Below are 26718 nucleotides of genomic sequence, written 5' to 3'. Positions count from 1 at the left end.
CAGCTAGCTTGCTAGATACCCCGTCCGGCCCCTCCGGCCAGGCCACAGGCTCAGCAAGCTCTATTCCAAGTTGTTATGTCCTGGCTAAGGCCCCAAGGACATTATTTGGGACCTAGCTAAAGACAGGCCAAAGATTTGCATTTTTTTAGCTGGGCCACTCCACTGAGGGGATCAAGTTCGGGTGCCTGGGGCACACAGTGAAGTTGTTTGATCTATTAAAACAACTGAGATGTTGTAACTCACTTGCACTGATTTGATTTTACTCCAGAAGTATTTCCCTCCAGCCTAGACTTGGCTTAGGTGTCCTGGAAATCAGGAGAACCATATCTGGGTAAAATGTAAAGAGGTCTGAGGGTAACAGGAAAAGAACTCAAGGTCTCTGTGTTGGAATATTTTAATTGCTTTAGCAGCCACGCCTCCCTCCTTCAAGGTCTACGGCCTTTCCTTCCTCTGGGGTGGGGAAAGGAGCCGGCAGGAATGCTGCTGGGGCTCTCAGAAATGCCACCCTGGTTGCCATTGGCAGTCCTTTATTGTGCAATGCCCTTTCTCAGGAAGATGAATACAAGCTGTACATACTAAGTGTCAATCACTCAGCAACCACCAGTCTCATTAAGCAGAAATTGAAAGGACCTGGAGGAAAAACAAATGTGACTGAATCTGGAGTTCAGCAGAGAGGAGAGCAAGGGAAAGAAACTTCCTATAATGTGGGGGCCACTTCCAGGCAAAATCAACCCTAAAGCCCAGTGCAGTACATTTCCCTCCCTCCCAAAGGCAAAGGCCATTTAAATTCTGCTTCTTGGTCAGCCTGTTTCATCTGTAAAGCCAGTCAGAAAGACCTGCCATACTGAGCAAAGGTGTCCTATGATGGGTAGGAAGGCACTGGTTTCTTAGAACAGAAGATGCAGCCTTGGAAAGAACGGTGCACCCAGTTTTTTCTAATATAGATCTGCCTTGTAGGGGAGGAAAAATTTCCCTCCATCCTTCTGAGTTCTTAGCTGTGACCCCTGTAGTAAAAGACTGATTAAAAAGAGAAAAAAACAAACAAGTTTATAACATGTATACCTCATGCATTCATGGGAGATACCCAGGGAAAATGAGTAGCTCTCGGAGGTGGCTTAGAATTCAGGCTAAATAAGGAAAAGGGGATGGTGGCAGCAGGCCTCCTAAGGGAGAGGTTATGATTTGGGGAAAAGATGAATGGGCCTTTAGAAGAATAGATGGGAGGTATGATAGTTTGTAACAAAGTTTGAGTGTGGTCTCAACTTCTAGTCTCTCCTGTGATAAGTCAACCCTCCTTGATTGATGGAACTCCCAAGGAGGGGATTGATGACCACCTTTTGGAGGAACTCTCTTCTGGCATATAAGGGGAGATTAGAGATCTCACATTTGCTGTTTTTCAAGTACCTACAGCTCAAAATAATCAACATACCAAAGCAACATATTTGGGGTGGCATGTCCAGGACTCCTACAGGCACATTTTGGAGTGTCACATTCTGCTGCCCTTCTACTTCAAATTAGCTGTGAAACTAATGCAAGTTGCTTTACCTCCCTGAAATTCTGTGTGGATAAAGTGAAGGTTCCTATGGCCAGGATTCTCGCCTGGCCCTGGTAGACTTGCTCACTACACATGTGTAGACAGTACATTGTTATTGACTCTATATAAAGAGCTTCACACAGTGCTCTGGGTGACACAGCAGCATGACGGCACAGCTGCAGGAGAGCAGAGCAGAGGCTGGAGTGGTGGCAGCGCCGAGGATGGAGACTGAGACAGCTGTGCAGGCAGAGAGGCCCAGAGGCAGAGGCCAGCTTGCTGCATGCAGACTTGCTCTGAGTGGGTAGGATTCTAGTGATTGACCTGCCACCATGGAAATAAAGTTGGGTATAAACCCTTTCACCCCAAGAATGTTCCATTGTCATTTTTCAGTCTCACTGAATCCATGATGAACTTGCCCGGGGCTGGAAACCATTGGCAAGACACTCTGTTTCTCCATCTGCAGAGCAAGAAGATTGCACTCGGGTTTTCAAGCTTTAAGGTTCTACAATCAAAGATTTAATAATAAAATATACTTCCGGTTGCTCTCTGGGACTCTGAGCTCTTAGGAATTCAGCAAGAATTCAGCAGAAAATAAGAGTTCTTTCCTAAGGAGAACCACTCTACTTCAATTTGTTTTTGGAGCTTTTACCTTTTGTGTAATAAACTTGGCACATACTGACAAATGAAACAATCAGTCTGAGCTGCAAGAAACCAAAATTGTAAAAGCAGAAATGATTTAATAAGAAAAACTCATTTTGGCTCCTGTTCCCAAAAAACTCCTTTCTGTGTCCAATGATCAGACCACCTTTGAGTTTTCAGATTCTTAACAGAAAGAAACAAACTCCTGTTTCGAATGATTCATGCAGCATACACTACTTGGCTCTACACACGTCTTCTTAGTTTTTTGTTATTGCTTCAATTTGTCTGGTCCTAATTCCTTGTAATAACATAAGCTGGACATCATATAGCAAGATGTCACTTGATGAGCATCATGGAGGTTCTGTTAGTCAAGTTATAACAACCATGTTAGATCTCATGTTTATCGGGACTGATTACTCCCACCAGTATTTTAACTCTTTTAAGCCTGATAGTCAGTCTACTGACATGAGATTCTGTAAATGGTCCAGCAACAGTCATAGCTTTAGATTCAGTGGAATGCTAATTGTGTCCCCAGGGAGAAACGTTACTCACCTTAGGGACTAGGACCTTTAATTCTGAAGATTATAGGAATCTACAATCTTCAATTAAATGTAGGAATTAATTGTAGGAATAAGAAACAAAAATTCCCTAATTAGGGCAGTGACAGTGAGGGTGAGAGGAGTCAGTTCAACTTTCACCCTTTGGTTTCATCCTTTTAACTACTACAGACAAGGCACAGTATTATAGTCTTTTGGGGACACAGTACCACTTAATATATCTTGACCCTTAAAAGTGTTATTCTCCAAACTGGAACCTCACCCGTGTGTTTAAGAGGGTATTCCAACTTTTATCATGCCAGCAGCTTCCAGGTGATCCCATATAATGGTAGGACCAATTAATTCTTTGTCACTGCCCATTGTCACATTTCCTTACTGTAAAGCACACACGTGATCCCTTGGTCCAAGGTAGCATTAGGCAGGAAACCTGTAGCAGTGAATTAGAAATTCTACCTTCAGTTAGTGGTGCTGGCCATGACATTTTGGGCAGAGATGCCAAACCCATACCTGGAATATTTACCAGTCTCAGGCAGGAGGAATTAAAATGGGCCCAATGTAATCAGCTTGCCACCAAGTAGGTAGTTGGTATCTTTGAATAATACTATCAGATCAAGAGCTCAACATTGTTTTCTATGCTAACATTTTGAACATTGAGCAATGACAATTTCTGTATCAGCCTTGGTGAAAGGGAGCCCCAAAACAGATGGACCCATACAGAATCACCATACTTGACACCATTGCTCTACTATGCATGTGCCCATTATGCAAGTACTGTGGTGGCTGAGGACAGACTGACAGATCTCTAACAGTTTAGTGCATTCCCTGTGGTTGATAATCTCTGAGAAGCATTTATTCATTTATTCACTGACTCCCATCCCCTATCAGTTACGGATTTCCCCTAGGAGCATAATTCCACCCACACTTTTAGAGTGTGCTTGCAAACAATCAAGCAAACTCCCATGGTGCCAAGGAAGGCCTTCAGACAGTAGAGGAGAAATGCAGGTCTTGAGGAGAGAAGCTGTCAGCATGCCAAGAACTGTCTGAAGCTGCATGTATGCTCAGGTGAGTGAGGGTGATACGGGGTGGGGTATGAAAATCATCTGCCATAAATGAGAAATACATCAAGGCTCATGCTACATTACAGAAAACAAAGGTTTAGACAAAAGCTTCTGAAGCATAAGTAAGATTAAGAAATTAAATAGAAGCTATATAGTGATACAACAAAAGAAGATAAAGGAATATTGCATGCAAAAAAAACAAATAAAGGACTAAGAATGGAATAGAGTTCAAGAAACAGATGCAGATTCTCTTAGAATGTGTACTATAGGAGAACATTAAAAAGAAATTACTTCAGAGAAATTAGAGCGCCAAGCCAAGATGATGTAACAACAAGGCAATGGACAAGGAGATGCAGAATGAAAAAAGCAGATTAAAACTATATTTAAAAAAAAAAAGAAAACCTCACCGTTTTATATCAGATAAGTAACTTATCCCCAGCAAGGGATGAAATAGATATGGCTGAATTTTAAGTTAATGGTATGGAGAAATATCTTAAGATAAAATGAATGACCAAAATATAAATAAAGTAATAGAAAGTTTCATACATGAAAAATCTCAGACTCCTTTAAGGCACATCTTCAAAAAACACTATTTAAGGATGAAACCTAGTCTTATAAGCATGGAATCAAAACAAAGAGTTGTTTGGGAATCTGAAATGGCAAAATCAATGTAAAAGGATTAGTGATGAGCCCAAATCTATTTAAAGTAGCTCTAAGCAACCAGACAAATACATTTTGTTTCAGAGTAAAACATAACTTTGATTGAATAAGTAAGTAAAAATCAGTAAGGATATAATAGAGCTGAAAACACTACAAACCAACTTAATCTAATATCTATAGAACACTAAATCCAACAGTTATAGAATATATATTCTTCAGCATATGTGAAATATTTATGAAGAAAGACCATGTATATTTGAAAGATGAATGTTTATGAAGAAATACAATAGACATTAAAGAAATCTCAATAAGATGAAATGTACTAAAAGCATACATAGTAATTTCTATGACCATAATGGAAATAATTAGAAACCAGTAAAGGAGGTGGAATTAATATATGTCTAACCCCACAAATAAAAGAATAAATCACAATAGAAATCAGAAAATATGTTAAACTGAATGAAAATGAAAAGACAACACAACAAAGTTTGTTAGATGAAGTTGAAAGTCTTAGAAGAAGATTTAAACAATTATATATTGCTTCTCAGTCTTTTGGCTAAGATCAAGCATAATATAAACAATAATAAAAAATAAACCTATAAAGTCAATGAGAAAAATTTTGACTTTAAGCCAATAAAAAGAAGAACAAATTAAATCCAAAGTAGAAGAAATATTAAAGTAAGGAACATAAATTAGTAACATTGTAAATAGAAAAACAATAGAGAAAAATCAGTAAAAACAATGATAACCCTTTAGCTAGAGACATTATAGCCATTACAAAGCTAATAAGGAAACATTTTGAATAAGGAAAGAATTCAAATCATAAATTTGACAAAACAGATGAACTAAAAAACTTCCTTGAAATACACAAATTACTAAATATAGTCAAGAAAAAGTATAGGAATGTAACTTGGTACAGCCACTATGGAAAACAGTATGGAGATTCCTTAAAAAAATTAAAAATTGAGGTGGAGCCAAGATGGTGGCATGAGTAGAGCAGCATAAATCTCCTCCCAAAACCACAAATATCTATGAAAATATAACAAAGACAACTCTTCCTAAAATAGAGACCAGAGGACACAGGACAACATCCAGACCACATCCACACCTGCTAGAACCCAGCGCCTCGTGAAGGGGGTAAGATACAAGCCCTGGCCCAGGGGACCTGAGCACCCCTACCCCCAGCTTCCGGCAGGAGGAGAAGAGTCAGCAGGGAGGTAGAAGGAGCCCAGGACTGCTGAACACCCAGCCCCAGCCATCCAGACCAGAGCGCAAACACAGTGCATGCATGGGGTCCTGGATACTAGGGAAACAGGGCAGCAGGACCGGTGAGTGGGTGCCTGAGGCCAATGTCGGAGAACAAAGAAATGGGAGCGGCCATTTTATTTTTCCTCTTTTTTTTTTTTTTTTTTTTGGCGAGTGCTTTTCAGAAGTCTTAAAGGGAGAGGGACCCCAATACTAGGGAAACAGGAAAGCAAGACCGGTGAGCGGGTGCCTGAGACCAGCAGCTGAGGACAAAGAATATCACGCATTTTCCTTTTCTTTTTTTTTTAAATTATTTATTTAAATTTTTTTTTCTTTTGTTGTTGCTGTTGTTGTTTTGGTTTGAACAGTGCTTTTTGGAAGTCTTAAAGGGGCAGGACAGGACACTTAGTCCAGAGGCAGGGAATCTGGGGATCTCTGGGCACCCTAACCCCCTGGGCAGTAGGGAGCACGGAGGCCCCTTACAGAGATAAATAGCCTCCCAGCCACTGCCCCTCCAATGGGGCTCCACCACTTTGGAGGAGCAGCCCGAGCCAGGCCATGCCCACAGTTAGAGCAGAGATAAACTCCATGGCAACCAGGCAGGAAGCAGAAGCCCTGTCTGTGCACAGCTGCCAAGCACAAGCCACTAGAGGTAGCTATTCTCCCAGGAGAGGAAGGCCAGAAACCAACAAGAAGGAAAGCTCTTCCAGCTATCACTCGTACCAACTCTGCAAACTATCTCTATCACAACGAAAAGGCAAAACTACAGGCAAACAAAGATCACAGAGACAACACCTGAGAAGGACACAGACCTAACCAGTCTTCCTGAAAAAGAATTCAAAATAAAAATCATGAACATGCTGACAGAAAAATGCAAGAGCAATGGGATGAGATGCAGAGAAAAATGCAAGAGGAATGGGATGAAGTCCGGAGGGAGATCACAGATGTCAGGAAGGAAATCACAGAAGTGAAACAAACCCTGGAAGGATTTATAAGCAAAATGGATAAGATGCAAGAGGCCATTGAAGGAATAGAAACCAAAGAACAGGAACGTATAGAAGCTGACACAGAGAGAGATAAAAGGATCTCCAGGAATGAAACAACACTAAGAGAAATATGTTACCAATCCAAAAGGAATAATATCCGTATTATAGGGGTACCAGAAGAAGAAGAAAGAGGAAAAGGGATAGAAAGTCTCTTTGAAGAAATAATTGCTGAAAACTTCCCCAAACTGGGGGAGGAAATAATCGAACAGACCACGGAAATACACAAAATCCCCAACAGAAAGGATCCAAGGAGGACAACACCAAGACACATAATAATTAAAATGGCAAGGATCAAGGACAAGGAAAGAGTTTTAAAGGCAGCTAGAGAGAAAAAGGTCACCTATAAAGGAAAACCCATCAGGCTAACATCAGACTTCTCGACAGAAACCCTACAGGCCAGAAGAGAATGGCATGATATATTTAATGCAATGAAACAGAAGGGCCTTGAACCAAGGATACTGTATCCACCACGACTATCATTTAAATATGATGGCGGGATTAAACAATTCCCAGACAAGCAAAAGCTGAGGGATTTTGCTTCCCACAAACCACCTCTACAGGGCATCCTACAGGGACTGCTCTAGATGGGAGCACTCCTAAAAAGAGCACAGAACAAAACACACAACATATGAAGAAGGGAGGAGGAGGAATAAGAAGGGAGAGAAGAAAAGAATCTCCAGACAGTGTATATAACAGCTCAATAAGCGAGCTAAGTTAGGCAGTAAGATACTAAAGAAGCTAACCTTGAACCTTTGGTAACCACGAATCTAAAGCCTGCAATGGCAATAAGTACATATCTCTCAATAGTCACCCTAAATGTAAATGGACTTAATGCATCAATCAAAAGACACAGAGTAATAGAATGGAAAAAAAGCAAGACCCATCTATATGCTGCTTACAAGAAACTCACCTCAAGCGCAAAGACAGGCACAGACAAAAAGCCAAGGGATGGAAAAACATATTTCAGGCAAACAACAGTGAGAAGAAAGCAGGGGTTGCAGTACTAATATCAGACAAAATAGACTTCAAAACAAAGAAAGTAACAAGAGATAAAGAAGGACACTACATAATGATAAAGGGCTCAGTCCAACAAGAGGATATAACCATTCTAAATATATATGCACCCAACACAGGAGCACCAGCATTTGTGAAACAAATACTAACAGAACTAAAGAGGGAAATAGACTGCAATGCATTCATTTTAGGAGACTTCAACACACCACTCACCCCAAAGGATAGATCCACTGGGCAGAAAATAAGTAAGGACACAGAGGCACTGAACAACATACTAGAACAGATGGACCTAATAGACATCTATAGAACTCTACATCCAAAAGCAACAGGATACACATTCTTCTCAAGTGCACATAGAACATTCTCCAGAATAGACAACATACTAGCTCACAAAAAGAGGCACAGTAAATTCCAAAATATTGAAATTCTACCAACCAATCTTTCAGACCACAAAGGTATAAAACTAGAAATAAATTGTAGAAAGAAAGCAAAAAGGCCCACAAACACATGGAGGCTTTACAACATGCTCCTAAATAATCAATGGATCAATGACCAAATTAAAATGGAGATCCAGCAATATATGGAAATAAATGACAACAACAACACAAAGCCCCAACTTCTGTGGGATGCAGCAAAAGCAATCGTAAGAGGAAAGTATATAGCAATGCAGGCACACTTGAAGAAGCAAGAACAATCCTAAATGAATAGTCTAACATCACAATTATCAAAATTGGAAGAAGAACAAATGAGGCCTAAAGTCAGCAGAAGAAGGGACATAATAAAGATCAGAGAAGAAATAATCAAAATTGAGAAGAATAAAACAATAGCAAAAATCAATGAAACCAAGAGCTGGTTCTTTGAGAAAATAAACAATATAGATAAGCTTCTAGCCAAACTTATTAAGAGAAAAAGAGAATCAACACAAATCAACAGAATCAGAAATGAGAAAGGAAAAATCACGACAGACACCACAGAAATACAAAGAATTATTAAAGACTACTATGAAAACCTATAAGCCAACAAGCTGGAAAACCTAGAAGAAATGGACAACTTCCTAGAAAAATACAACCTTCCAAGACTGACCAAGGAAGAGACACAAAAGTTAAACAAACCAATTACAAGCAAAGAAATTGAAACGATAAATCAAAAACTACCCAAGAACAAAACACCCGGGCCTGAAGGATTTACCTCAGAATTTTATCAGACACACAGAGAAGACATAATACCCATTCTCCTCAAAGTTTTCCAAAAAATAGAAGCCATTCTCATTCTATGAAGCCAACATCACCCTAATACCAAAACCAGGCAAAGACCCCACCAAAAAAGAAAATTACAGACCAATATCCCTGATGAATGTAGATGCAAAAATACTCAATAAAATATTAGCAAACAGAATTCAACAGTATATCAAAAGGATCATACACCATGACCAAGTGGGATTCATCCCAGGGATGCAAGGATGGTACAACATTCGAAAATCCACCAACATCATCCACCACATCAACAAAAAGAAAGACAAAAACCACATGATCATCTCCATAGATGCTGAAAAAGCATTTGACAAAATTCAACATCCATTTATGATAAAAACTCTCAGCAAAATGGGAATAGAGGGCAAGTACCTCAGCATAATAAAGGCCATATATCATTATACTGAACAGCGAGAAGCTGAAAGCTTTTCCTCTAAGATCAAGAAGTAGACAGGGATGCCCACTCTCCCCACTGCTATTTAACATAGTACTGGAGGTCCTAGCCATGGCAATCAGACAAAACAAAGAAATAGAAGGAATCCAGATTGGTAAAGAAGAAGTTAAACTGTCACTATTTGCAGATGATATGATACTGTACATAAAAAACCCTAAAGACTCCATTCCAAAACTACTAGAACTGATATCGGAATACAGCAAAGTTGAAGGATACAAAATTAACACACAGAAATCTGTAGCTTTCCTATACACTAACAATGAACCAATAGAAAGAGAAATCAGGAAAACAATTCCATTCACAATTGCATCAAAAAGAATAAAATATCTAGGAATAAACCTAACCAAAGAAGTGAAAGACCTATACTCTGAAAACTACAAGTCACTCTTAAGAGAAATTAAAGGGGACACTAACAAATGGAAACTCATCCCATGCTCATGGCTAGGAAGAATTAATATCGTCAAAATGGCCATCCTGCCCAAAGCAATATTCAGATTTGATGCAATCCCTCTCAAATTACCAGCAACATTCTTCAATGAACTGGAACAAATAATTCAAAAACTCATATGGAAACACCAAAGACCCCGAATAGCCAAAGCAATTCTGAAAAAGAAGAATAAAGTAGGGGGGATCTCACTCCCCAACTTCAAGCTCTACTACAAAGCCATAGTAATCAAGACAATTTGGTACTGGCACAAGAACAGAGCCACAGACCAGTGGAACAGATTAGAGACTCCAGAAATTAACCCAAACATATATGGTCAATTAATATTTGATAAAGGAGCCATGGACATACAATGGCAAAATGACAGTCTCTTCAACAGACAGTGCTGACAAAACTGGACAGCTACATGTAGGAGAATGAAACTGGACCATTGTCTAACCCCATATACAAAGGTAAACTCAAAATGGATCAAAGACCTGAATGTAAGTCATGAAACCATTAAATTCTTGGAAAAAAGCATAGGCAAAAACCTCTTAGACATAAACATGAGTGACCTCTTCTTGAACATATCTCCCTGGGCAAGGAAAACAACAGCAAAAATGAGTAAGTGGGACTACATTAAGCTGAAAAGCTTCTGTACAGCAAAAGACACCATCAATAGAGCAAAAAGGAACCCTACAGTATGGGAGAATATATTTGAAAATGACAGATCCGATAAAGGCTTAACATCCAGAATATATAGAGAGCTCACACGCCTCAACAAACAAAAAACAAATAACCCAATTAAAAAATGGGCAGAGGAACTGAACAGACAGTTCTCTAAAAAAGAAATACAGATGGCCAACAGACACACGAAAAGATGCTCCACACCACTAATTATCAGAGAAATGCAAATTAAAACTACAATGAGGTATCACCTCACACCAGTAAGGATGGCTGCCATCCAAAAGACAAACAACAACAAATGTTGGCGAGACTGTGGAGAAAGGGGAACCCTCCTACACTGCTGGTGGGAATGTAAATTAGTTCAACCATTGTGGAAAGCAGTATGGAGGTTCATCAAAGTGCTCAAAACCGACTTACCATTTGACCCAGGAATTCCACTCCTAGGAATTTACCCTCAGAATGCAGCAATCAATTTTGAGAAAGACAGATGCACCCCTATGTTTATCGCAGCACTATTTACAATAGCCAAGAATTGGAAGCAACCTAAATGTCCATCGGTAGATGAATGGATTAAGAAGATGTGGTACATATACACAATGGAATACTACTCAGCCATAAGAGGTCAAATCCTACCATTTGCAGCAACATGGATGGAGCTGGAGGGTATTATGCTCAGTGAAATAAGCCAAGCAGAGAAAGAGAAATACCAAATGATTTCACTCATCTGAGGAGTATAAGAACAAAGGAAAAACTGAAGGAACAAAACAGCAGCGGAATTACAGAATCCAAAAATGGACTAACAGGTACCAAAGGGAAAGGAACTGGGGAGGATGGGTGGGGAGGGAGGGATAAGGGTGGGGGCGGAAGAAAGGGGGTATTAAGATTAGCATGCATGGGGGGGAGGGAGAAAGGGGAGGGAGGGCTGTACAACACAGAGAGGACAAGTAGTGATTCTATAACATTTTGCTATGCTGATGGACAGTGACTGTAATGTGGTTTTTAGGGGGGACTTGGTATAGGGGAGAGAATAGTAAACAGTATTCTTCATGTAAGTGTAGATTAAAGATTTAAAAAAAAAAAGAAAGAAAAGGGGGATTACTCCTTGATAGGATAAAACTATTGGTAAATCAAAGATTAACGCATGCTTTAAATATGCTTAATTTTGATCACTTAAAGGGTGTCAGATGATCGGCTATGGAGGTACTCTTTTCTGATAATATTCCTTTCTCTTAATAAAAATAAAAATTAATTAATTAATTAAAAAAAAAGCAGTTCCTGTGTGCTGACCTCCAATGAGTTCTACACAGTGGAATAGAGGGCATGTCAAAGTGTGGGCAAAGGGTCTGTTTGTTTTTATGCAGAAGATCAAGGCCTAGCTTGGCTACCCAGAAAATGAACTAAGATACGATATGAGGAGGAGCTTCCGGCATCAGCACTCTCTGGAGGACTCGTGCCGGGGATGATCATCAAAAAGCCTCCACAGGTATCTGGGTGATGCTGCAGTTGTGGCTGCATCCATCCCACCGTTTCCTGTACTTGCCACTGGAATGAGGAGGGAGATGTCTAGGCTGGCATGTGCATACATTGAGACAACGAATTTGAGTGGATCTGTACTGTTGGAACTCAACCAGGAGTTGGGAGGGGTGCAAGTTGTAGCGCTCCAAAATCTTATGACTATAGACTATCTACGGTTAAAAGAATATATGGGATGTGAACAGACCCCAGAAATGGGTTGCTTTAATTTGTCTGATTTCTCTCAGACTGTTCAAGTACAGTTGGACAATATCCATCATATCATAGACAAATTTTCACAAATGCTGAGGGTGCCTAACTGGTTTTCTTGGCTTCACTGGAGATGGCTGGTAATTATAGATTTGCTTACTTTATGTCACCATATTCCTATTACATTAATATGTGTGCATAAGTTAGTTAGTAGTTTAAAACCTATACATGCTTAAGGCACTCTACAAGAAGATATGTCAAAGAAATAATCAATCCTCCCATGTTTTCTTCCATATGCTACCTCTATAGCTTTTCTTCTTCCTTCCTAATTACAACCCTTAAATAGAATTCGTGCCTCATATCAAATTTACCGAGCATCATAATTCCTCCAGGTGGTAAAGATACCTCAAGACAAGTGCTGGGCATAGAAGCCACAGGGCATAAATCTGCAAAGAAGTAAAAAGCTAACCTTTTCAAACAATATGGCTTCTTTCTCACTTACCAACTTTACATTTCCCTGTATGGCCCCGGAAGATGACTGGTTAGCCAGAGACGGGTAAGATTCCTCAAGGGAGGAACAACCTAAGACAGGCACAGTCGCAGGGGGGCCATCAGGTGAGAAATTGGGGAACAACAGTGGTGAAGCTTAGAACCTCACCCCCCCCCTCCGTGTTGAGAGAAAGTTTCTGCATCCATGGATGTTTTATTGCCCTTGTCTAGCTCAGATTAGCACATAGTCTACAGGCACACACCTGATCATCTACAATTGCTCTCTTACAACACTAAACTATGTTTTCTACCTTTATCTTGCATCTACCTACCACTTCAACAGTTTATTAAAAATAAAAATAATAATAAAGGGAGAAATGTGGGATCCACATATAAATCAAGTATAAAAATCAAACGAATATTCATATTTGACCTGAATGTTTATAGTTCATAATGCGTGATCAAAACCAAAAGTTTCTGTGATGAATGCCCTTGTACTGTTCACCATGTAAGAACTTATTCACTGTGTAAGAATTCGTTCACCATGTACGAACTTGTTCGTTATGCTTCAGAAGATTGGAGACTGACGAGAATTAGGCTTGAGATGGATTAATGATTGTGCATTGAGCATTGACCCCCCCCTATAGAGTTTTATTGTTGTTAACAACCATTTGATCAATAAATATGAGAGATGCCCTCTCAAAAAAAAAAAAACGGGCAAAGAGCTTGAATAGTTCTCCACAGAATATGTATAAATGGCTAATAAGCACATGAAAAGGTACCCATGTACCACTAATCATTAGGGTAATGCAAATCAAAACTAAAATGAGATATCACTTCATAGCCATTACCATGGATACTGTCAAAAAAACCAGAAAATAAGTATTGGCAAGGTTGTGGAGTAATTGGAAACCTTGTACACTATTTGTGGGATGTAAAATGGTACAGTTCTGTGGAAAACAGTTTGGCAGTAATTCAAAAAATTAAAAATAGAATTACTGTATGTTCCAGCAATTCCACTTCTGGGTATACACCCAAAAGAGCTGAAAGCACAATCTCAAATGTACACCCATGCTCATAAGCAGCATTATTCACAAGAGCTAAAATGTGGAAGCAACCCAAATGTCCATCAACAGAGGAATGGTTCAACAAAATGTAGAATATCCATACAATGGAATATTTTTCAGCCTTAAGAAGGAAGGAAATTCAGACACTCAGCAGCCCCCTCTAGGCAGATCCCACTCCCCTGGCTTGGGGGCCTTGCTTTGCTTCCTCTGTAACTGTGTCTGACAAACCCGATATGGCTGAGATTGAGCAATTCGGTAAGTCAAAACTGAAGACAGAAATGAGAGGAAAATTCACTGCCTTCAAAAGAAATGACTGAACAGGAGAAGCAAGCAGGCAAATAATGAGGTGTGTGCTGCCAATATGCACTCTACACTCCATAAGCATTGCCTTCTTACTTTACCTCTTTTAACTGTTTTACTTTGTAGAATGCAAAAAAACTGGATCAGTTTAAGTGATTGTTGCTTCCCCTTTTCACACTAAAGAATTAAGAACTACTGACAGTTCTTGCCTGCCTCTTCCATCTGCCTGGCTGGCTGGCAGGGAAGGAAAAGAAACTGCATTTTGGTAAAGAAAGTGTTAGGCAGAAAAATAGACATGAGAGAGTGGAGAGAAGATAAAGCCAGTAAGGCCCACTAAAAAGGACTCAAAGACTTAACCAGATAAAACCAGAGCTAGAAAAGATTCACAGAGTTAATGAGTTAATTATTTGAAGGGTCAAAGACCAAGAGCAACTTGGAATGTCGGGATGTTCCCCAGATAAAGAAAAGTATCTGAGTGCAGCCCGTGTCTTCATGGTTCCCAGTTCTAAGAGTTCAATAAGCTTCTCTTTTCTCCCCACCCCCCCTCTGCTTTATTCAGGTAAACCTGCCTTTGTCTACCTTGACTCTGGCCTGCTCCTCTCTCAAAGTTTAATCAAATAAAACCTTAACTCTGCTTCACTACTGTGTCTCTAAGTACCAATTAGATCACACCATTAAAAAATCTACTCAGCCTGCAGAAAGGCCCAGCTTATTCTTTAACTTAACCTATATGTTGTTCTTTTTTCTCTTCCCAGCTCCTTAATCAAGTAACTTTGTAACCAGGGCAAAACACAGACCTTGGAAGTGTAAATAAATCTGTGGACAAAGAATGCTGAGATCCAAACCCACACAGTCACCTAAATAACACTATTCTTAAGATAAAACTTCAAAGGAATTATGAACACCTGTATACATCATGCCTTATGCTGACCCTTACCCCAAAAGCCCTATAAATCCCAAACCCTAAATCCTAAGCACACCTCCTCTCTGAGGTTCCTGCACTCACCTTCCTTCGAGTGTGTCACTCTCTCTGCTCTACTTCAGATAAGTAGGGAGGGGCTGCCGAGAGCTCTGATTTGGGCTTGCAAGTTCCCATGGATTGGGTAACACAGACAGGACTGCAGCTGTGTGATTGTGCTCTTTAGTAGCTTGTCTGAAAATCTCCTTTATTTACCTTTGGGAAGTTCTCAGACCATAATCTCACTCCATCTAGTGCTCTGCAGCTCCCCCAGATCCTGGGGTGGTAGGGACTTAGTTCCCATGCTGTGCAGATTCAAAAGGATATTGGATGCCAGGTCACTCTGGCTTTAGGAGTTTGCAAAGGGTATGCCCAATGCCAAGCAGGAGTTCAATAAGCTTCTCTTTCTCCCCACTTTTTCCTTCCTCTCTGCTTTATTCAGGTAAACCTGACTTTGTCTTCCTTGACTCTGGCCTGCTCCTCTCTTGAAGTGTATTCAAATAAAACCTTAATTCTGCTTCACTGTTGTGTCTCTGCCCTTCAGTTCTTTGTTGCAGCAGGGACAAGAACTGAGAACCAACTCAACCCCCAACAGAAGGAGCTGGGTGGGATGACAGTGAAATACAGAGTAAAAACCAAGATGGCCCAAGGTGACCTGCAGGCTATAAAATGCAGTTTAATCAGAGTGCCTTTTTTGTTGTTCAAATGATTTTAACTATTGGCATGCATTTTTAATATGCAACTAAAAAAGTTTAAAACATGAAAAAAAAGGAAGGAAATTTAGACACATAGTACAACATGCATGAATCTTGAGGACCTTATGCTAAGTGAAATTAGCCAGTCATAAAGAGACTGTAAGATTCCATTTAAATGAGGTACTTAGTCAAAATTGTAGTGTCAGAAAATAGAATGGTAGCTGCCAGAGGTCGAGGGGAGGGTGAATGGGGAGTTATTTTTAATAGATATAGAGTTTCAGTTTTACCAGATGAAAAGAGTTCTAGAAATAGATGGTGGTGACCATTCAACATTATTAGGAATGTATTTAATACCACTGAACTGTGTTAAACTGTATTTAATACTTCAGCTGTACTTAAAAATGGCTAAGATGACAAGTGTGTTATGTATATTTTACTGCAATAAAAAAATTGGGAGAAAAACACTGTTTCAGGTTACAACTAGGAAAAATAGATTATGGAATGGATATAAGATCTTAGGAAATTACAGTTAATTTTATTAGCATAATAATGGTGTTATGGTTAGGGGAAATGTTATTTTTTAGAGTGCTAATATACTTAAAAGTAAAGTATCACAATGTCTGAAATGCAGTTATAAATGATTTAGAAAAAATGTTTAGAAGAGACAGATGGACAGATAATAGAAAAATAGATGAAGCAAATATGACAAAATAGTAACAAGTTTTGAATCTGGGTAGGTTAGTGTATATATAGATGCTCATTGAAATATTTTTTCTATTTTCCTATTTCAAATTGTTCATAATAAAGTTCTTTCAAGTATATTTCATAGAATTTTCATTAAATATTTCATAGAATTTTCAAGGTTTAGAAATTCAGGCAAAAAAAAAACCACAATGATAATTATCCTATTCATAGATCTTTATACCTTTAAATGATTTCTTTAAAATAGTTACCAAAAGTGAAGTTCTGTGTCAATGAGTACATAAGACTTTTGACACAATAGATTACATAACCTTCCAGAAAGATTTTAGTGTTTACACTCCTATAAACTGTATACAAAAGATATTTCCTCATATCTTAATAATCATGATCTATTTTTTAAAACTTTGATAAGCAAAAACCTGACATGTATTTAATGTATTTGTTTATATTTCTTTGACAATATTCATAATTTAAATGTCATTTACAGTAATCCTGTGAATTTCCTGTTCATGTCCTTTGTTCATTTTGTGTGTGTAGTAGTCTCATTTTTTAGTTGAGTTTTAAAGTCTCTTTATATAATAAACATCTCTGTCACTTCATCACATAAATTTGTCATTTACCATATATATATATATATATTCTTTGTCATTTACCATATATATATATTCTTTAATTTCAAACCTTTCCTTTATGATTTGTGCTTTGGGGCCTTCCTTACCTCAAGATTAAATATTTACTTATGTTTCTATTTGCATTTAATTAATGTTATCTTTTACACTTATTACTCTAATCCTATAGGAATATACTTTATTTCTACATATGCACTAGGAAGCTACTTTCTTTTTTCAAATGAAAAAAAAGAGCTAATCTCTCTTACCATATATTAAGTTCAAATATATATTTAGGTCTGTTTCTATTATGTTTCCACTTATCTGCACAGTCTATTTCTGGGCCTGTTCCATGCAATTTTATTTATTGTAGCATTATAATGTATCTCAGAGCTTTCTCATCCCCTTCCTTTCTACATTTTCTTCAGTTTTCACCTATGTTAATTCTCCCACGTGAGCTTCAGAAACATTTTGTCAAGTTCAGAGAGAAATTGTGTTGGCATTTTGATTACAAATGTTACAGCTATAGATATTTGGGGAGAACTGATATCTTTATTATGCCTTCTACCATGAATATGACCTGTTTCTGCCTTTAATCAACTCTTTTGCTTTTATCAGAAAAGTTTTTCATTTTCTTTATATAGGACTTACACCTTTTAAGTTTATTCCTAGGTATTTTGTGTTTGGGATTTTTTTTTAATTGTGTGATTTACTTTTTATTCTATTTTATATTCTAACAGGTTTCATTTTCACATTTACTATCTAGTCAATCTGCAAATGAAATTGGCTTTATAGAGCAAGCTAAAGAGCTCTTTTTTCCCCCAAAATGATAAGCACTTTTTCAAAGAGCACACTCCATAGAATATTTAGTCACAAAAAGTCAATATAAAGTACACATATACTGTTTTTATAATTATGTAAAATATGCATTCCTGTTGATAAAGGTTTTTTTAAAATATGGAAAACTGAAAAGTTTCATTAAAAGTGAGGTTTTTTTTCTGTTTAAAATTTGTTGGTTTTCTTTGTAATTGAAGGGTCCCCACCAGTAAGATGGCAAACTTCCGGCTTCTCTTCGGGGTCCTCAGTTCCCGCCGGTGCCACCTGAAGCCCAATCACCTCTCACCCCCCTCCCAATCCCAGCACCTAGCCAATAGCCACCAGCCCCATAGAAGTGACACCTCAATCAATTCATGCCCCTTCCTATATAACCCAGCACCTTTCCCTAATAAAGTGGAACTCTCCGGTGAATTGCTGCTATGTGTCGCTCCTTTCCTTTCATTGGTGCTGAAACCCGGGAGACAGGACACCCCAACTGGGCCCCATCTTCCCCCCAACACCAGCAGCAGCTTGCCCTCGTCCTCTTTTTCCGGCGCTGGCTCATCACACTCACCACTCCTCTCTGGCCTTTAGGTAAGTTTTCCCCCCGGAGTGGGCCACTCTTCCCCAAGCTATCGCAGTGCCATTGACCGTGATCGTCCGGCAAGGCCCTAACGCTCCGGGATAAGGAGGGAACTCTCCCCGCCTCAGGCCTTCACAGCTGCAGCGGACCCTCAGGCCCCTCCTCCAACAGCCATAAATCCCCGCCTCAAGCCTTTACGGCTGTGGCAGATGCTCAGGCCCCTCCTCCGACAGTCATAAATCCCCGCCTCAGGCCTTCACGGCTGCGGCCGACTCTCAGGCACCCTCCTCCAACAGCCATAAACGAGGTGACTCCTTTGTGGATGAGAACGCTCCCTTTTCCCCCCCTCCTCCTTCTGCTCCATCCGCCGAAAACGCCTAGTGCTAGGTACCTCGTGACTCCGGCACTCTGCCTTCTTAGGGAAGTCTGGGTGACGACCCACACTTCCTAAGAAATTCCGACTCATATACGAGTTTCCGCAGACCACCAAGGATCATCGGGGATGCCCTTTGTCTCCTTGTGGTCTGCTTCCAGTCCGAGGATCTCCATTCGTCTTCCCCTGTTTGTCTCCTTCTCTGTCCTTTAGCCATGGGAGCCTCCTCATCCCTCCCTGAAGGTTCACCTCTTGAATGCCTGCTTAAGCATCTGGCTACCCTTTCCCTGATGCCTGATATAAAACCAAAACTTCTCCGTAAATATTGCTCCCAAGATTGGCCGACATACCCCCTAGACAATAACAACCAATGGCCCACAGGGGGAACTCTTGATCCTAACATCACTCGCGATCTTTTTAACTACTGCCAGCGCCTGAAAAAATGGAAGGAGATTCCCTATATCGAAGCTTTCCGCCTCCTCCTCCCCCAGCCCCCTCCCAAGTTCTCCTAGCCTGCAAGCCGCCGCCCCCGCAGAAGCCTCCCGTTCACTCCCTTCCCCTTCCTCTCCTACAACAGCCCTTCTCCCTTCCTCCCCCACCATCTCCTCCCCCATCTCACCTCCTCCGCCTTCGTCCCCCGCAGACTGAGCCTGAGCCTTTCAGCCCCCCCTTTAACTAGGTCCCAAGGGCCTCCTCCGTCTTTGCCCTCATCACCTGTTTCTCCCCTGTTAGGGACCGCCTTTGTCTTCTCACATGTTTGTAGAGAGAATGGGAAAGCACCTCCCCCTATGTCTGAACACAGCATGGGAAAGCACAAGCTAAACAAAAACCAGTGCAGTCCTTAGAAGTTATCTGTCCACAAAAACATATCTTGCCAAGACTCCTCACTCTGAAAATAGGGAGACCTTAAAGATGTGTAGAAACACCGCCCCTGCTTCTAGCTATGCCCTTCCCCTACTTGCCGATGTGGCAGGAATAGAGAACGAAGAACATTCTGTTTACGCATTCCATAATCAATTAACTAGAGCCCTGCTGTAGCTCAGTTAGTAGAGCATGGGACACTTAACCTCAGAGTCATGAGTTCAAGCCCAACTAAAGCAGCAGAGACAAGCAGCTGGGCTGCTAGCTGGCAACACGTGGATCCAATTCTATCTTTCTTTATTTTCTTTGCACCCCCTTCTGCACTTCAGGACCTGCTCGACTAGGCATGGCTAGACCACGTCACTCCCCCACAGACTGAGCCAGAACCCTTCAGTCCCCCTCAGACTCGGTCCCGAGGGCCTCCCAAAATTATCGCCCCCCTCTGGGAAGTAGCAAGATCCGAAGGCATCGTGTGTGTTTACATCCCTTTCTCCTTAGGAGATTTAGCCCAACTAGAGAAACGCCTAAGTTCCTTTTCCACTGATCCCACAACATACATCAGGGAGTTTCAATAGACCCTCCAGTCTTACAGCCTCACACATCATGACATTTTCATGCTCCTGGCCAATACTCTCCTCCCTGAAGAGCGTAGACGAGTTTGGGACTTTGCCCAAATGCACGCTACCGAAACCCACAAGACTGACCCCACCTATCCCCCTGGCCACACTGCTGTCCCTGAACAAGACCCACACTGAGATTATAACACCGCCGTAGGTCTCCGCTCTTGAGATATTTTTGCCTCCTGCTTAATAGCAGGTCTGAAAAAGGGAGCTCGTAAAGTAGTCAATTTTCAAAATCTCCAAGACATAATTCAAAAGAGAGATGAAACCCCCTCCAAGTTCTTAGACAGACTCACTCAAGCCCTATTACAGTATACCAGCCTAGACCCAGAAACACCTAAAGGAAGACATGTCCTTATGACATACTTCCTAGCTCAAAGCTACCCCGACATTAAAGCTAAATTTAAAAAGTTAGTCCTTATGACATACTTCCTAGCTCAAAGCTACCCCGACATTAAAGCTAAATTCAAAAAGTTAGAACAGGGCCCCACTACCCCACGACTGAGATCCTAACAGTAGCCTTTAAAGTCTTCTATAACCGGAAGGAGGAGAAAGAACGCGGTAAACAAAAGGCTGATCAGGCCAATTTCCAGATGTTGGCCCAGCTGATAAAACCACAACCTGGGTGCCCCTCTACAGACAAGCCCCCACCAGGAGTTTGTTTCAAGTGCGGAAAAGAGGGACATTGGTCAAGGGCGTGCCCCTCCCCCAGATCTCCTACCACCCCATGCCCCAGATGCCACAAAAAGGGCCACTGCGGGTCTGATTGCCCAACCACCCGAAGGGGAAGCTGGACGAACAACCCCCATCCTAAGCCCGCCGTAGTGGGGCTGGCAGAAGAAGATTGACGGGGCCCGGGGGCTTCTCGCCCGACCATTTCCATCACCAAACAGGAGCCCAGAGTTACTTTAACAGTAGACGGTTGCCCCATCTCCTTCCTCCTAGATACAGGAGCCACCTTCTCAGTCTTGTGAGAATACCAGGGCCCTACCACGCCAGCCATTACTCCTATAGTCGGGGTAGGAGGTAAACAGATTTTCCCATTATACCTCCCCCCTTTTTTATGCACAATCCTAGACAATCCCATACCTTTCTCCCACTCCTTCCTGGTTATGTCCCAGTGTCCCATCCCTTTACTAGGACGAGACATCCTTTCCCTCCTCCACGTTTCCATAACTATATCCACTCCCACAGCCCCCAGTACTCCCTTTCTGATGGCCCTCATAGCCGACGACCCCCCTCTACCCAATGAAAGCTCCGGTTCTGCCCTCATACACCCTGTAAATCCCAAAGTTTGGGACATTACAAGCCCCTCCATGGCCCTATGTCCCCCTGCCTCTATCAAATAATGTGACCCCTCTCAGTGTATCTGTCAGGCCCAATACCCCCTAACCACTTCAGCCCTCATAGGCCTCCAACCCATCATTCAAGCAGACCCACTCACTCCCCATTTAATACCCCCATATTAGCTGTTAAAAAAACCAACGGATCTTTCCGCCTTGTCCAAGACCTTCGCCTCATCAACATAGCTGTTGTCCCTATCCATCCCTTAGTTCCAAATCCATACAGCCTTTTATCGCAGATCCCTGCCTCAGCATCCCACTTCTCAGTCCTAGATCTCAAGGACCCATTTTTCTATCCCTCTAGACCCCTGCTCCCAAGATTTTTTCATCTTCACCTGGACGGACCCATACACAAGACATTCTAAACAACTCACTTGGACAGTTTTGCCACAAAGCTTCCGAGATAGTCCCCATATTTTTAGACAGGTCCTAGCTCAGGACCTCAAACAGTTTCATCATGATCACTCCAAGTCCACCTTATAATACATAGACAATCTTCTACTCTGCAGTCTCTCGTGGGAACAGTCTCAACTTGACACTGCCTCCCTACTTAACCTTCTAGCTTCCAGAAGTTACCGAGTATCTCCCGTCAAAGCTCAAATCTCTTCCCCTTCTGCCACTTACCTCAGATTCCTTCTATCTCAACAAAGAAAGTCCATTACCTTAGACAGAAAATAGCTCCTCTCTGACCTGCCCATTCCCAAAACCAAGACAGAAATCCTTTCCTTTCTAAGCCTGGCTAGATATTTTAGAATGTAGATCCCTAACTTCTCCCTGCTCCCTGTTGGCAAGACTCCTATACGACCTCAGCAAAAGCCCCCCTAAAAAACCATTATCCTCCTCACCCTGACACTCCTTCATTAAGCTCCGTCAAGCCCTTGTAGAAGCCCCAGCTCTCCATCTTCCTGATTTGTCGAAGCCCTTCTCATTATACATTCATGAGAGGTCCAGTCAAGCTCTAAGAGTCCTAGGCCAATATTATGGCCCATCCTTTGCCCCAGTAGCTTATCTCTCCAAGCAATTAGACCCCACAGTTTGGAGATGGGCCCCCTGCCTACGAGCATTAGCTGCTAGACAGCTCTTGCAGAAGGCAGCTCATAAACTGACATTCAGGGCGCCCCTTACCATTCTGTCCCCACATCACCTAAAAGATCTCTTAACCTACAAAAGTTTACAGACTCTCCCTCCCTTCAGACTCCTCACCTTACTGTCCTCTTTCCTCCAAAATCCCATTCACCCCCTTTGCCATCCATACCCAAATCATGACTTTTTCCTCCTTTACTGCTCTCTTGCTTTTTTCCTCATTCCTATTGTCTTCCCCGCCACCCCAGCCTCCTTTGTATGGCGATTCAAAGTCAGAGAGACTTACACACAGCATCAAACAAAAGTTACTGCCCTCATTGCCACACCAGACTGCCCTCTGAAAAGCTGCTCTGAGCCTTTATACCTCCACTTTCCTCCCTCCACCGAAGTGTTCACTAGCAGCTACCCTTATTCTCCCTACCTCTGCTTCCTCTATGACCAAAAACAAGCCTATTGCAGGCGATAGCCAGACACCAACAAGAGATGTCCCTACTGGTCTTGTGCAATTCACTACATGAGTAACTTCCAGTACCCACAGTATTACTCCTCCAACCGTTTCATGAAATATCCCAACGGCCCATTCTCCTTATCAATCCCAGATCCCTGGGACTCTCGATGAACTGCCAGAGTAACAGCCTCAGTTTACTATGGGGGGGTCCTCGAACCCCACGGTACCCTTCATATCTCTCAAAAGTATGTTCCCTCTCATTCCCAGATCTCTCAAGTTGCATCAGATATCAAACATTCCGAAAAAGTCATTCAAGTTGCATCAGATATCAAACATTCCAAAAAAGTCATTATCCAAACTCTTGACGGCGCCTCTTCATCTTCTTATCCCCGCCCCTCTTCTCATTTCTCCTACTCTTGGTTACAGCTCATTCAGGACACCACCATCTTTCTCAACCACACCCTTAACACCGCCAATTGTTTCTTATGTGCATCACTACAGCGCCCACTGCTGGCCGCCGTGCCCCTTAATATTTCCAACTACTCCTTCCATGCAGAAAGACAACCCCTCTGCCCCCTGGCAGACATACCCCTATGGGAACCAGAATATGCAAATAATCTCACCATCCACCACTGTGTAGGCCCAACTCCACCCCCTTCCAGCGCACTTCACTGCCTCTCTATCTACACCCCTACCTCCGGCTCTAAGACTTTTACGCAACCGGGACACTTCTTTTGGTGTAATGGCAGTCTTTTCAACTCACTGCCTCTCAACTCGGATACACCCTGCATTCTCGTCACCCTAATCCCACAGTTAACACTTTACAGCATGGCAGAATTCCTTGAGCTCCAACCTCCCTTGCCCTCGCGCACAAAAAGAGCTGCTTTCCTTCCCATCATGGTCAGTAGCTCTTTGATCACCTCAGCCATTGGGGCAGGGTTTTCGGGAGAAGCCTTGGGTCACTCTCTATAGGCAGTTAGAGATCTCAACGCCAAACTTGAGGGAGCCCTGACATCCACTGCCGATTCTCTAGCCTCTCTCCAAAGACAGGTCACTTCGCTAGCTAAAGTCACCCTTCAAAACCGGCGGGCCCTAGATCTGCTTACAGCCGAGAAGGGCGGCACCTGCGTCTTCCTCTGGGAAGAGTGCTGCTATTCCGGCATTGTAGAAACTAACATTACCAAACTCACAGACCTTGCCTCCAGCCTTCACTCTGCTTCCAATTCCAACCCATTCTCTTCAATACTAACAAACCCCCTCCTCACCTAGCTCTGGCCCATTGCAGGCCCCATAATAATCATTCTTCTCGCCTGTCTCTTCTTACCCTGTATAATAAAGTTCATCAAATCCCAAGTCGGAAAAATCTCTAATCAAGCTTTCAACCAGCTTTTACTCAGGAACTACCAGCTTCTGGCCACAGAAGATCCCTCACCCTCACGTGACCTCCTCACCACACGCTGAGATGGACCCCTCTCTCCACTGGAAACTGTTCCTGGAAACAATGGCCGCAGACGCCTGGCTCCTGACACCCATATCCTCTTGGCACCATTGAAATCAACAGGTCCTCAACCTATGGTTACAGGGAACCTTCATTGATTTCCAAACCTGAAGAAGTCCACATCTACTCGTCCTTACTGCGGGGAGTCCTATCAACCCTTTCCTCCCAATCCTCAAGCCCTCACTCCCTTGTCTGCCCCTGTTCAGCAGGAAGCAGCCAGAGAGAAAGCAACGTCCACAAACCCATAGAGGAGAAAGGGGGGAATGAAGGGTCCCCACCAGTAAGATGGCAAACTTCCGGCTTCTCTTCGGTGTCCTCAGTTCCCGCCGGCGCCACCTGAAGCCCAATCACCTCTCGCCCCCCTCCCAATCCCAGCACCTAGCCAATAGCCACCAGCCCCGTAGAAGTGACACCTCAATCAATTCATGCCCCTTCCTATATAACCCAGCACCTTTCCCTAATAAAGCGGAACTCTCCGGTGAATTGCTGCTATGTGTCGCTCCTTTCCTTTCAGTAATCTTTTCACAATCAATACAAACTGGATGTTAAAGAGTTTGTGTTTCTTTCTTCATTCTTCTCACCTTTTAAGTGCTTCTCCACTAATAATTTGAATGTAACAGTTTCTTGATAGTCTGTTTACATTACAAAGTTAGTGCTCTCAGCATATATGTTCTTTCAAGTGTTAACGGAGTGGCGTCTCGCAAGCTAGACAAAGGTGTCCCTACTTAGAATAAGCACAGACGAAGAGAAACCCACATATGCCCTCAAATATTAAATGCTGGAATAGGGGTACTTTTTAATGGCTTGAGTCATGCAGTGTTTTTCTCCTTACCTAGTAATCTGCAGCAAATATTTTTCAATGTGGGATGAACATAAAAGGTTTTGAGAAGAAGCACAAAGTCTGTTGGCAAATATCTGCCACTCCATTGCCTGAATAAAACTTCCTCAGCTTCTTCCAGGTAGCATGTCTGTTTTTCTCTCCTGTGAAATCATCAGAAATTAACTTTCTATTCCTTCATTAGTTGCATCAAAATAAGAGCTGCACTTTTTAGCATCTCTGTGCCCTCAGCATCATTTCTTGTCATTGTTTTCTTCTCCCAACTTTTCCTTTTCCTTTTTTTGATTGAAGGAAGTTTCCAATACAGATGTGCATAAAGAATTTTTACAAGTTAGAATTAGGAGAAGATTCTCCTCTTTCTCAAAAGGATAGCCAAGCCATGGCCACTGAGGAACATCATGTCTGTGACATAGAAGCAGAATAGGCATGATTATTATTACCCTCATCAAAGAAAAGTGATGGATCTTCTGAAGGATTTGAAAAAATAAAATTGGTATGCCCAAACATGCTAATACCCCAGTGGTCCAGCGTCATGTGGAAATAAACTACTTTATGTAGGTAAACCTTCCAGATAACTGAAAATTCTTACCACCAGCTCGATTATTACATTATAAGATAGTATAAGAATGATCTCAGCTTGCAGGGAGATACCCCTGCATTCAGTAAGCCTCCTCTTGGCTAAAATTAGGCCTGTCTTTTGTCAGGCTGCAGATTGTTCCCTTTTTTCTATCAGAGTCACCTCTCCCTAGCAGCACCCCAGCTCCCTGCTCCAGTTTACTTCTGCTCAATTGTAGCATAGCAACCAGATGTCCACACATGCTGAACTGTGTCCCACATAAAAGCCTAGGGAAGTTCTGGAATGTGTTCCTAGGTTGACCCACTACTACAATTTTGGGAAGTCTAATGCCTCTTAAAATTCTTGGTAGGGCTACATAGGAAAAACACATCATTCATTCATTGAGCAAACAATTATCATGTGCCTCCATGATCCATTTACTCTTCCAGATACTGGGCAGACAGTAGTGAATAGAGCAGCCACCCAATCATAAGAGAGCTTCAAAAAGTACTACGAGAGCATGAAAGGGGGGGAATTAATTTATAAGGTAACTCAGAACTCATGCTTCAAACAAGAAAAAAAAACAAAGG

General features: G+C 41.8%; 1 pseudogene; it reads left to right on the top strand.

The window, feature by feature from the left end:
* Nucleotides 1-3780: 3780 nt before the first annotated feature.
* On the top strand, nucleotides 3781-14188 carry LOC108394984 (thymosin beta-4-like; annotated as a pseudogene).
* The last annotated feature ends 12530 nt before the right edge of the window (nucleotides 14189-26718 follow it).

This window comes from Manis javanica, chromosome 1 (genome assembly GCF_040802235.1).
Source record: "Manis javanica isolate MJ-LG chromosome 1, MJ_LKY, whole genome shotgun sequence".
Taxonomy (NCBI): Eukaryota; Metazoa; Chordata; class Mammalia; order Pholidota; family Manidae; genus Manis; species Manis javanica.
Note: the sequence above shows the minus strand (reverse complement) of the source record. Positions and strands in the feature narration are given on the sequence as shown.